The following is a 12,038-nucleotide window of genomic DNA, read 5'->3' as shown; positions in this document are numbered from 1 at the left end:
TTTCAAGTGACTGGCTTGACCTTGAAGGAGCTGGGGGTGGTGATGACCGACAGGGAGCTCTGGCGTGGGCTGGTCCATGAGGTCACAAAGAGTTGGAAGTGACTGAGCAAATAAACAACAACAAAACACACATACAAAGCACCTGACTTATACTAACTAATAAGGGACTTCATCTAGGTCCACACCACATCCTTGTGGGAGGCTTCTCTCAGGTCCCTGCATAGGGAGCTGGAGCTGATAGAAGGAGCTCATCTGCGCTCTCGAATCTCTAACCTGTCTTCAGTCCTGAAGGCAGAAGGGTTTAACCCATTGCGCCACCGGGGGCTCCTTATCAAAGCAGATAAGTGTGGGTTTTATTTAGCTGTGTGGAAGCGGCCTCAAATTCGGAAGGAAAGCCGACTCCTGAGGCCCCTTCCAGACAGCTGAACAAAATCCCACACCTCTGAGGATGCTTGCCATAGATGCAGGCGAAACGTCAGGAGAAATGCCTCTAGAACATGGCCATATAGCCCGAAAAAACCCACAAGAACTGAGTGATTCCAGCCATGAAAGCCTTCGACAATACAAAATCCCACGTTATTTGCTCTGAACTGGAACATATGGCAGTGTGGACTCAGATAACCCAGTTCAAAGCAGATAATGTGGGATTTTCTGCCTTGATATTCTGGGCTACATGGCTGTGTGAGGAAGGGCCTTGACAGAGGCACTAACCAAAGGTAATGGCAAGGCTGAGAGGGTGGGGGCGGGGCCTCGCTCGAGGCGTAAGGCGGGAGAGGGGCGTGGCCTCGCGCGAGGCTGTGGAGACTGGGGGCGTGGCCTCGCGCGTGGCTGGGAAAGAGAGGCGGGAGAGGGGCGTGGCCTCGCGCGAGGCTGGGGGCGGTGCCGGGCGCGCGAGAAGGAGGGGCGTGGCCTCGCGCGAGCCACTACACAGCCGCCACTTAGCCGCTGTGCTGTGAGGGAGCCTTTCTCTCCCTTTTCCTTCCACGAAGCCGGCGGTGAGTGGCGGTGTTCATCTGAGGGGCGCCTTCAGGCAGGTCGGTGGGCCTTCCTTTCCCCGCTTGTCCTTGTGCTGAGGGCGACGTGCCCCAGTGGAAGGGGAGGGGGGGAGAACGGTGTGAGGGGACTGTTTGGGGTGAAAGCGGGGAAGGAATGTGAGTGCTGCCGGTTGCTGTACCGTTGTGTGGTGGGAGGGATGGATGAGGATGGCAGGCCAACGCCACAGGCCTCCCTCTCCGCACCTGCCCGTCCTTGCCGCAGCACGTCGGCTCCGAGGGGCAGCTGAGGCCGCGGGTCGGTAGGTAGGCAGGTAGATGCCCGGCGTGGCTCGACCTTTTGTTCTTCGAGGGATGGATGCTGTGCCCCGGAAGCCCGGCAAGGAGGGAAGGAGGGAGGGAGGGGGATGTCTGTGGCGGAGGAGCTCGATGCGGCGGGGGCCTTTGGCTCCTCGCCTTGCTTGGCTTTGCCTGCCTTCTAGATGCTCAAGGAGACCCCAAGAATGGATGATGCCTCCGCGGGAAAGCCAGGCCTGGGATGCATCTGCACTGAAGAATGGAGTCAGGTTGACATCACTTGAACTGCCATGGCTCCATGCTGTGGAAGCCTGAGTGGCTCAGTTTTACCAAATCAGAGTAGCCATTTCTGCCAGGAATAAAAAAAGAGCCGACACTTCACCGAATTACAAATCCCATCATCCCACAGCATTGAGCCAGGGCAGTTAAAGTGGTGCATTGATTCTACACTGCACCCCAAGTCTGAGGGAACTGTGCAGACCAGGCATGTGCAAACTTGGGCCCTTCAGGTGTTTTGGACTCCAATTCCCACCATTCCTAAAAGTCTCAGGCCCCTTCCTTTCCCTCTCAGCCGAAGGGGAAAAGGAAAGGGCCTGAGGCTGTTAGGAATGGTGGGAGTTGGAGTCCAAAACACCTGAAGGGCCCAAGTTTGCCCATGCCTGGTCTGTACCTCGGGCCATGTTTGTGTCACTGAGCATAGCTACTGCCTCTAAATGATAACTTTATTTTTATACCCCACTTCCATCTCCCCGAAGGGACTAAGGGCGGCTTACATGGGGCCAGGCCTAATCAACAGAGTTAAAACGTATCAATTTAGAATGCATAACATCAATTTAAAACAGCAAGATATATAACAAGATATAAAACAAACATCTTAGGAATTGTGGGAGTTGAAGTCCAAAACACCCGGAGGGCTGAACTTTGCCCACGCCTGCTCTACACTGTAGATTGAATGAAGTTGGATACCACTTTAGCTGCTGTAGATCAGTGCTAAGGATCCTGGGAGTTGTCATTTGGGGATACAAGGTTAAGGAATTTGTAGTGCCACAGGTCTCATGCTTCCATAGCATTGAGCCATGGCTTTTTTAAAAAAATGGATTATCACAAACATTTACATATAGTCCGACTCTCTTTGTGGACTAATTTTGTATCCACTGAATGAAAATATTTCATTCAGCATTTGAAAACTGGATTTTCGCAATTACTTACCCTATGCAGTTCACCCTCCTTATAGACAGATTCAGTATAACCTTTAAGGCCCTCAGTTGTTTGGGTCCAGGTTTCTACAGGATTGCCTTCTCCTGTATAATCTGCCTCATACACTGAGGTCTTCTGGGAGATGGTTACGCCAACCATCCAGAACCTGACAGGAAACAGTCACCCAGAGGACCTTTTCATTGGCTGCTCCGAGTCTTTGGAATGACCTGCCAGAAAAGCTCTGACAGCATTCAAGGCAGAACTGAAGACCCATCTCTTCTGGCATGCCTACCCAGTCAATTTACATTCTACCATTACTGTACTTTAATATTTGTATTATGTATTTTATTATATGTATTTTATAGAAATGTGTTCTAATGTATTATTTTATTGTATGTATTATATGTTTTAATGACAAAGAGGCGGGCAATGAATATATTATTATTAACATCCACAGCTTATATATATATATATATATATATAAAAAAATTCAAAAACCAAAGTAATTTTATTTTATACAAGGGATCCCATTTTACTACATTGTTGTATGTAGTGGAACTGTGGGTCCTACAACCAAAGCCTAGTGAGTACCAAGGGTCCACCGTATTATCTTCTCATAATGGTTGGCTTATGTTAGAAATGTGGGAATGTTATTTACTTGTATTTAGACTTAATCATAATTATAATAAAATTCTTGAAATTAAAGTGTCTTTAATGGTAGTAACGACTAATGAGTCTTATTGATGGAAATGACTTCATTCTAAATCTGGATACAACCAACCATGTTTTATGAACTGGCATTTTCCTTGTTTTCAGTGGGTGCTGCAATGTTGCATTGTTGGGGAGGGTTAGATGGCTTTTATGTCTAATTTCATATGTGTACTTCTAAAATGTGAACATCCTATAATGGAAGAAGTCACTGCATATGGTGGCTAAATGCAGCCTTAATTACTTTGCATATGCTAACGAAATGGAAGATGTCTGCTTTTGAAGGTGATAATGTAGGCTTGGAACTACCCTACCCCACCCAGTCCTTGTCCAGAAAATTTTGAAATCAAGCCTAAAATAAAAAGGAACAGATGGGTGAGACAAACGGTTGATAGAAACGTAAGGGGACAACACGACAGTACAGAACAAGAGAAACAGCTGTCATAGCACACCAGTTGCTTAACCACTCTTGTGTTCTCTAAGCATCATGATTGCTTTTATAGCTATATTTATGTATATCCACAGAATAAGGCAGAACAATTGATTGTGAATCATGAGTGAGACCAGTCAATAAAATTGTCTTATGCTTGTAAATATGGCAGGTTTGCTGAAGCTCTTCAGACCAGGTGCTCTGAGTCTTGTTTAAAGTATCTGTTGTCTTCTGTACTTATAAGCCTTGGCAAGCCTTTGAGATGTTTTGAGGCTCTCACTGCATAATAGAAAGTTTGGTGTAAATGGACTATAGGATTAGGATGAATATAGATTAATGCAGCAATTTTTCTGGAAAACGCAAATTACATATTGCTTGGTGTATTTCAAAGTCCCAAACACTTCTGATTCCAAGCATTTAGAATAAGGTATATTCACTCTGCACCAGGCTTCAATGGAGAACTGCTTCGTCCCCCCTCCCCCCCCCCCCCCATTTTGAACTGTTAGTCTGACAGTAAAACAAATATCTTTATCATTTACTAGTTGTTCTCTGCTACGCGTTGCTGTGACCCAGTCTGGTGATCTGGAAAATAATGAGAAAATGTTGGTTAACTGTCCTTCTTTAGGGGTCCCTTTTCAAATCTATGATATTATATCTGTCATATACATATGTGTGTGTGTGTGAATCATATATATCTATAACTGTGGCTGGATGGCTCTTTGTCAGGACGGCTTTGATTATGTTTTCTTGCTCTGGTGAAGAGAGTTGGACTGGATGGCTTTGCAACAGCATTTCTCAACCTGGGGGTCAGGACCCCTGGGGAGGTCACAAGGGGGTGTCAGAGGGGTTGCCAAAGACAACCAGAAAACACAGTATTTTGGTCATGGGGGTTCTGTGTGAGAAGTTTGGCCCAATTCTATCGTTAATGGGGTTCAGAATACTTCAGGGTTTTAAATGAATGTCTATATATTTCAGTTTTCATGGGGTTTGATACCAATATTATTTTTACAGCATGGGGTCTCATATAGGAATGTACAGATTTCATTGGCTATTCCATAAAGTTTTCAATTTAACAAATGCCACATTTGTATGTAGATCAGTATCTCATGCTTACTTGAAGCCCTCAGGGTCTGGATATGTTGAATCTATATTATAGTTCTGTTGTCCCAAGAAAAACAATTCTGATGTCATGAAAGAGTTTAATAAATAAAAGTAAGGCTGAGTGGACATATCTCTTGGAGAATTAGAATATTTTTTTAAACTGGTTAAGGGGGAATAAATGCTTCAGGTTTTGAAAGAGTCTTTTAGGGCATAATTAACTGGACTACAACTACTTTGTAGTATAACCAAGTAAAAGATAGCCATTTCATTCTGACGGAATTACACACAGATCATTCCATTATATTGTGAGGATAAAGTAAAATGTGTTAATTTGTTTCAAAGGTTACCTCTTATTCAGTTGTTCTTTTTCTTCTGTCCAATAAATGTTGGATTTCTGTGGAAGTGCTATGTGTTCTTTTTTTAAAGACATGTTTTATATCTATTTAAAACATAGCAACCAAAATGTAATTTGGTATGCTATGAAGTTTGTAGTGCTATTATCTTGAAAAAGTGTGTATGAGGATTCTTCATGGATTATAAAAAATGCAATGACATTCTATAATAATTTCTTGGGTAATATCCTTATTTCATAGCTATCAAACTTCAGGTTCAGATGTCTTGTAATAGTATTGAAGAGTGAATGCTGAAGTATTATCATAAAAAGTTATTTTCTGGCATGTATTTATTGAAGAGGGAAAAAAGCTGTTCTTATATTTAGTTATGAATGACAATTATGATATTTACTAATTCCATGTCCTAATGTAGATTATTGAAATTTCATAGAATCATAGAATCTCAGAGTTAGAAGAGACCACATGGACTATCAAGTCTAATCCCCTGCAGGAAAAGCACAAAGTACCCCTGACAGACAACTATCCAGCCTCTGTTTAAAAGGCTCCAAAGAAGAAGCTTCCGCCTTACTTAGAGACAGGGAGTTCCACTGTTGAATGCCTTTTATGGTCAGCAAATTCTTCCCAATGTTCAGGTGGCATCTCCTTTCATGTCATTGGAACCATTTTCCTCCAAGTCCTTGTTTCCAAGGCTACAAAAAACAAGCCTTCTCCTTCCTTATGACATTCTTTCAGATATTTAAACAAATCTGTCATGTCTCCTCTCAACCTTCTCTTCTGCAGGCTAAACATAAGCTGCCCCACATAGGCCATGGTTTTCAGAACTGTGATCGTTTTAGTCACCCTCCTTCTAAACCAGGTATGGGCAAACTTTGGCCCTCCAGATGTTTTGGACTTCAACCCCCACATTCCCTAACAATTGCTAGGCTGTTAGGAATTGTGGGAGGTGTAGTCCAAACACCTGGAGGGCCAAAGTTTGTCCATGCCTGTTCTAGATACATTACAGCTTGTCAATTTCCCTCTGCGGTACCCAGAATTGGACACAGTATTCCAGGTGAGGTTTGATCAAAGCAGAATAAAGGGGCACCATTACTTCCCTTGATCTAGACACTATTCTTCTTTTGATGCAGCCCTAAATCCCATTGGCTTTTTTAGCTGCTGTAGCACATTGTTGGCTTATGTTTAACTTGTTGTCTGCCAGGCAGTATATGTTCATTTCATTTTGTCTGTGTTAGTAGCCTACATTTCTCCTTGTTGAGATTTATTTATTTATTTATTATTTATTTCAAACATTTGTAACCTGCCCTTCTCAACCCCCCAAAGGGGGTGTGTGTTCGTTTTGGCCCAGCTCTCTAATCTGTTATTTTGAATTCTAATCCTGTCTTTTGGAATATTAGCTATCCCTTCCAATTTGGTGTCATCTGCAAACTTGATATACATGCCCTCTATACCTTCATCCAAGTAATTAATAAAGATGTTGAGCAGCAGTGGAATCAGATATATTTGAATTACAGAAGGAGTGGTAGAGTACCTTAGAAAATTATGGTTATATAGTTTGTGTCTTTGGCACAAGGAAATGTATCTCTGTTAGTATCCCATCTTTATGTAGCAGATTTAAAAGATCTAGGTAGTCTTTTGAATTTTTTTGATCTAAAAAACATATGGAGTGAAGAGAATATCTTTTCCTGCCTGCAGAAGTCTCCTTAAGGCACTTTCATACTTTCCAGGGAAGGTGAAATTAACATGTTAGAGAACTTGAAAAGAGTGAACTTTCCTGTGTTCTTAAAAAAAGATTGCTCATGACTATATATCATTTTTGCAGTTATGCATAAAGTAGAAATGCAAATTAAAAACCCAAGTGAAATGTCCTTATTTATACCTGGTAAACCAGATCAGAATTCCTTTTGAGTTTCCAGTTGACTTCAGGGTGATGGTGCTTACTTACCTGAAGAGACATTTTTGGTCATAGTGTCCTGACTGTTTATTAAGTTGTTCACATGAAACATTTTCCAGGCATGATCAATTGATGAAGTGTATTAATTCTTGTACAAAGGAGAGGATGTTTTCTGTGATATTTTGTTACTTCATGAAGGCAGTTATGAATTGTTCATAGTATGTTTTTATATACTCCTTTGAAGTCCAGCCTAGAAATTATTAAACTGGGTATAAGAAGGACACACTGTCTTCCTTCTGTAGGGATCTGAAAACTTGAATGTTTAAACAATTGTTGTTTTATATATACTATATATTTTATTTTATTGTATTGTACTGTGTGTTTATTTTATGCTCTGTTTTAGGCACTTCTGTGCCACATGTAAGCTGCCCGAGTCCCTTCTGGGAGCTGGAGGCGGGGTACAAGAATGAAAGTATTATTATTATAATATATTATTATGGTAGAAATCTTGCAGTGATAGATGAATCTTTTGGATAAGATAAGTGTATACATTCCTCTTATTGCTACTGGCTGTCCTAATATTGCATTAGTTCTTATAATGTTTACATGGGGACTATTATAATTGAAAACAAGGCACATTGTGTTACTCCAATGCACTTAGAACTAATTGTTACTGCTTATGTTCCATGTGAGTGCTTTGCTTCTAAGAGCCACTTTCTCCAGTGCCCCTGGATTGTCCACAGGTTGTGTATGTTTGTATGCTAAACACTTAAAAAAGGAGAAGAAAAGTAAAGAAACAGCTTCTCTGTGCTCCTCTCCAGTGAGCTGCATTTGCCTGTTCTTGTGATGTGCTATACTACTGGAAAGATCGTGTTGCCCTCATTTGCTTTTGATCTTGGCTTCGTTTAAGTGGTTTAAGCAAGGGATTGTCATTGCTTTTTAAGTTCTTCTTATAGGATGGTATATTTATGCTGATACTGAATATTTTGTCACTGCTTGATTTCCCTAGTGTATTGTGCTGTGAAGGTTTTCTTTAGTATTATCTTTAGTGAGCCGCTCCCACCTCTCACTTCTAAAGCTTTCTGGTAGATAGTGTTAATGAAGTATTGAGTCACATATGAAATGTTCTGCAGATGTGCATGTGCTAAATATTTTCCCTATTTGAAGGTTTTGACTTTGAGTTTCTAGAGGACTGGTATTGTGTTTGCGGATATTTACACCATTCTTGCAAAATGGAAATAATGCTCAACAGCAACTCTTCTTAGAGAAGGCCATCCACTAGAAATGACTAAGCAGGTATGGATGGCCTTAGGCAGAGGAGCACCAAAGAGGCTAATGGTAATTTCCAAGAAATAGATCTGCAGCTGAGATTGGAGAAGCTGTCCCTGGTTCAACTCTCGTTACTCCACGGAGCTGGGATTTATGAAAAAGAGATGAGATGGAAGCCATTGCTGATATCAAAGCCTGTTTGAAGTGTGCAAAAAGGCATATGGGAGGCATAGCAAATGTATGGAAAAGTGTTCTCTGATCTAATGAGTCCAAAAACTCAGCTTTTTTGCATTGCCATAAAATGTATGTGTAGTGAGCCTACAGTATTCATTTGTCTTTGGTCTAAATACCCTAAAAGAGGCATGTCCAAAGTCCGTCCCGGGGGTCAAATGTGACTCCCGTTCAAATTTCTACCAGCCATCTCTCTTCAGCCTCCCTCCCTTGCTTCTTCCCTCCCTCCCTGTTGGAAATAACAACCTTCTACAACCTTCTACAAGCCTTTTATACTACTGGGAAGGGCTACAGACCATGTGACCCTGATCTTTGAAGATTGACGCAAGTGAATTTTTAACTATTCTCAGGAAGACCATACTTTCCAAAAACGTTACGATCTCTAACACAGTCATGCCTTTCCAAAAGGTTATGATTATTCCAAATAGTGTGAATGCCAATTAATCTCGAAAGGATCACACTTCCAAAAGCCTGTGAAAATTCTTGGTTTTCCCAATATTCCCTATCTTGACCTCTCTTCGTTCCTATGTTCCTTCCATCTTGCGGATCAGGACCCTGGAAAAGGTGGGCTCCTCAGGAGAAGAGAAAGAGCTGGAGGCCTCTTGCGTCCCTTTACCCCCATTAAGCATTTCCTTCTCAGGTGGCTCCAGCTTCTGGCATCCAGTCCTACTGGCCTCTTATCTCTCTCTCTCTCTCTGTCTCTCTGCCCCCCCCCCCAACTTTTTCTTTATTTCTTTGCAAAGGAAGCCCCCCTCCCAATTGCCCTGTTTGCCTCAGGCACTCACTGCTGCCACCACCCCTGCTTCATGGCCAGGAATGACAGGCCTTGAAGGCCTAGTGCCTGCCTGGCTTCCCTTCCTTCCTTCCTTCTCTGTTCTGCCTTTATCCTATAAGCCACCCTGGCACAATCCAAACCCTCTTGATAGATGGCCATACTGCCAACAGTAAGTTTATGTTGGTTAAAATTGTTCTTCATTTTAAATATTGCATTATTATTACAAGTTTTTTTTGCACTTCAAATAAGATGTGTGCAGTGTGCATAGGAACTAGTTCATTTTATTTTCAAAGTATTGTCCAACCCCAGCGGTTTGAGAGACAGTGAATCAGCCCTCTGCTTAAGAAGTTGGAGGAGCCCTCCCTTATGGTATTAATGGGCTCTTCATAGGTTAACAAGCAATTTGAAGGCACACACACACAAATCCAACTTTTTCAGTGATACTTATTTCCTAATGAGGATGCATATGTGTATAGCCCAAAGCTGATATGTAGTTGGTGTCATTACTTATGGGAGGCATTTCTCAATACAGTGGCAGATGGGATATTTTCAAATAACACCCTCTCCTACTACAGTCCTTCACAGTCTTCTGAAAGTCAGAATTCCCCTGAAGCAGAATTCTTGTGGAAAGAGGAACCATCAAAATTAAACTGGATCCTGTACAGGGAGAAAGGTGGAATATAACTTAATAATCTAGAGCTGATGTGATCTATCCAATGCAATTTTCTGAATCAACACGCCAAATACCCTCAGGAACAGGCCTAAAAACAAAGACACCAAGGTGCCTCTTCTTCTGGGTGCCACATGGAAGGGAGGGATGAGGAGAAGCAGCACTCAGGAGGCTTTTTGTCGCACCTTTTTTGGGTAGTCAGCCTCTCCCCTCCTGACATCCCCATTGCGCTGTAAGAGGGTTTTAGTTGCTCTCATTGCAATGGTTTAGTAATGATGAAGCCACGAACCATGTTTTAGTTCTTGCGGATCACTGGTGGTACACGTCTATTCTACAGCGTAATTTTTTTTGGGATACATGACCAAAGATTTTTTTAAAATTATCTTCTCAGGCAATATAAAGCCTGTATTTTATAGCACACTTCGAGTTTGAGTACTTCTTCAGGAAATGTGTTAATTTCAGAATTGGCTATAGTGTTTTGATCAATTTACCTATCAAGCTTGCATTATTTCCAGTGGAAATCATATCCTGTTTGCATGACTTTTGACTTGTAGAATAACATTTAAATAATTAGATAATCTTTACATTGTTAGAAGCCGAACAATTGCAACCTAATTCATTGTAACAACTTGAGGTTGTACAGAGTGCTGTTTGTAATAAATAGGGCAATAGTATTCATGGTAACAGTGAAGATTAGGGTCCCTTCTCACTTCCACATGAAATCCAGATTATCTGTTTTGAACTGGATTATATGGCAGTGTAGACTCAGATAATACAGTTCAATGCAGATAATGTGTATTATCTGCTTTGATATTCTGGATTATGTGGCAGTGTAGAAGAGGTCTAAGTGGAGGATAGAGCATAATGAAATTATAGTTTTAGTGGAGACCAGAGTTATATAACTCCAAGTCCCCAAAGAATGTGCGGCACTCAAGCTAAATAAATATCACTATGCCTAAAGCATTGCCAATTCAATCATGAAATATTGCATCATGGACGAATTGCTTTGAAATCCTAGATATTTTGGTTAAACAACAAGAACAGCCTTCTCTGTTGCTGAATTTTTAATTACTCAGTGCTGAGGTGCAAATAGTCATGACTTTATTATGTTTATGAACAATCTTATAGTTCTGGCTTGCCGTGTGCTTGCTTCCTGTAAAATCTAGAGTAAAAAGAAAACTGATTTAAATTAAGTGTAATAAATAAAAAAAGCTTTACAATTTTAGAACTCATATTTTTATTATAAAATTAGCAATATATAATATGGAAGATGGTTGTTATAAGCAGAATAAAATATTGAGTTTGAAAAAAGAGATATTGCCTTTTATTGGTGGTACATAGCTACCAGGAATCAACAAATTTCTAATTCATATTCCTTTTTCACTTTTGGGACTTAGTGGACTTATTAGACATGGGGATTTTTGTTTTGAGGTAGGAAGGAAAATAAGGATAAGATAGGAGAAGAAAAGGTGGAAGGGATGGAAGAATGGAGTGAGTGAATAAGCTTATGCATATTAACCAGGCAATAAGTCCAAATCACAATAGTTGTTGGAATTGGACAGTATTATTGTAGTAAATTACTCCAGAAGGATGTCCCATATGTCATTAAATTTGTGAAATGCATTTATTTGAATATGTGTCACTTAAGATGCCAGTTTTAGGGGTTTGGTTACTCAATCATCAGTGTCAGTAGAAAGAGGAATTTCCAAGCCAAAGTAGTTGCTTAGCAACTGAAGTAGAAGACTGAATCCAAACCACATGCATTTTATTTAGAGCCCATTGGACTTGAATGCAACCAAACACTCAGTGAGCAAACAAATTTAAATGCTTGTTGTCAGATTGATTCTTTATTTGACATCTTTATGAAAATCCAATTTACTCTTCATTTCAATATTACAATAGCCTTTACTTCTCCACATTTCCATAAACCAGTGCAGAAGGCAGCATTTTTAAAAAAAATTGTGTAAATATAAATTTGAGGTTGTGAAAAAGAAACTTCTGAATTAGAAGCTTCTTTCTATTTTGTTAGAAATGTGATGTGCTCCATTTCAGTAACCCATGATATACAGCAGGATTGTGGACTCTGTTCCATGAGCTAATGGAGGTCCCTCATTTGGCTTCATA

The 12,038-nt window shown here is 40.9% G+C and overlaps 1 protein-coding gene across 14 annotated transcripts in view; it reads left to right on the top strand.

Annotated features, from left to right (window-relative positions):
- Positions 1 to 888: 888 nt before the first annotated feature.
- PPFIA4 (PTPRF interacting protein alpha 4) overlaps positions 889 to 12,038 on the top strand; it is a 121,829-nt gene continuing 110,679 nt past the window's right edge. For 11 of the 14 annotated variants that reach the window (XM_060772471.2, XM_060772466.2, XM_060772470.2 and 8 more), the window contains exon 1: positions 890 to 1,034. The gene's annotated coding sequence lies outside the window, so the exon portion shown is untranslated. Of the gene's footprint in view, positions 1,035 to 12,038 lie in introns of all 14 variants that reach the window. The other 3 variants (XM_060772461.2, XM_060772456.2, XM_060772457.2) reach the window with 2 other exon arrangements.

This window comes from Anolis sagrei, chromosome 4, assembly GCF_037176765.1.
Source record: "Anolis sagrei isolate rAnoSag1 chromosome 4, rAnoSag1.mat, whole genome shotgun sequence".
NCBI classification, from domain to species: domain Eukaryota; kingdom Metazoa; phylum Chordata; class Lepidosauria; order Squamata; family Dactyloidae; genus Anolis; species Anolis sagrei.
Note: the sequence above shows the minus strand (reverse complement) of the source record. Positions and strands in the feature narration are given on the sequence as shown.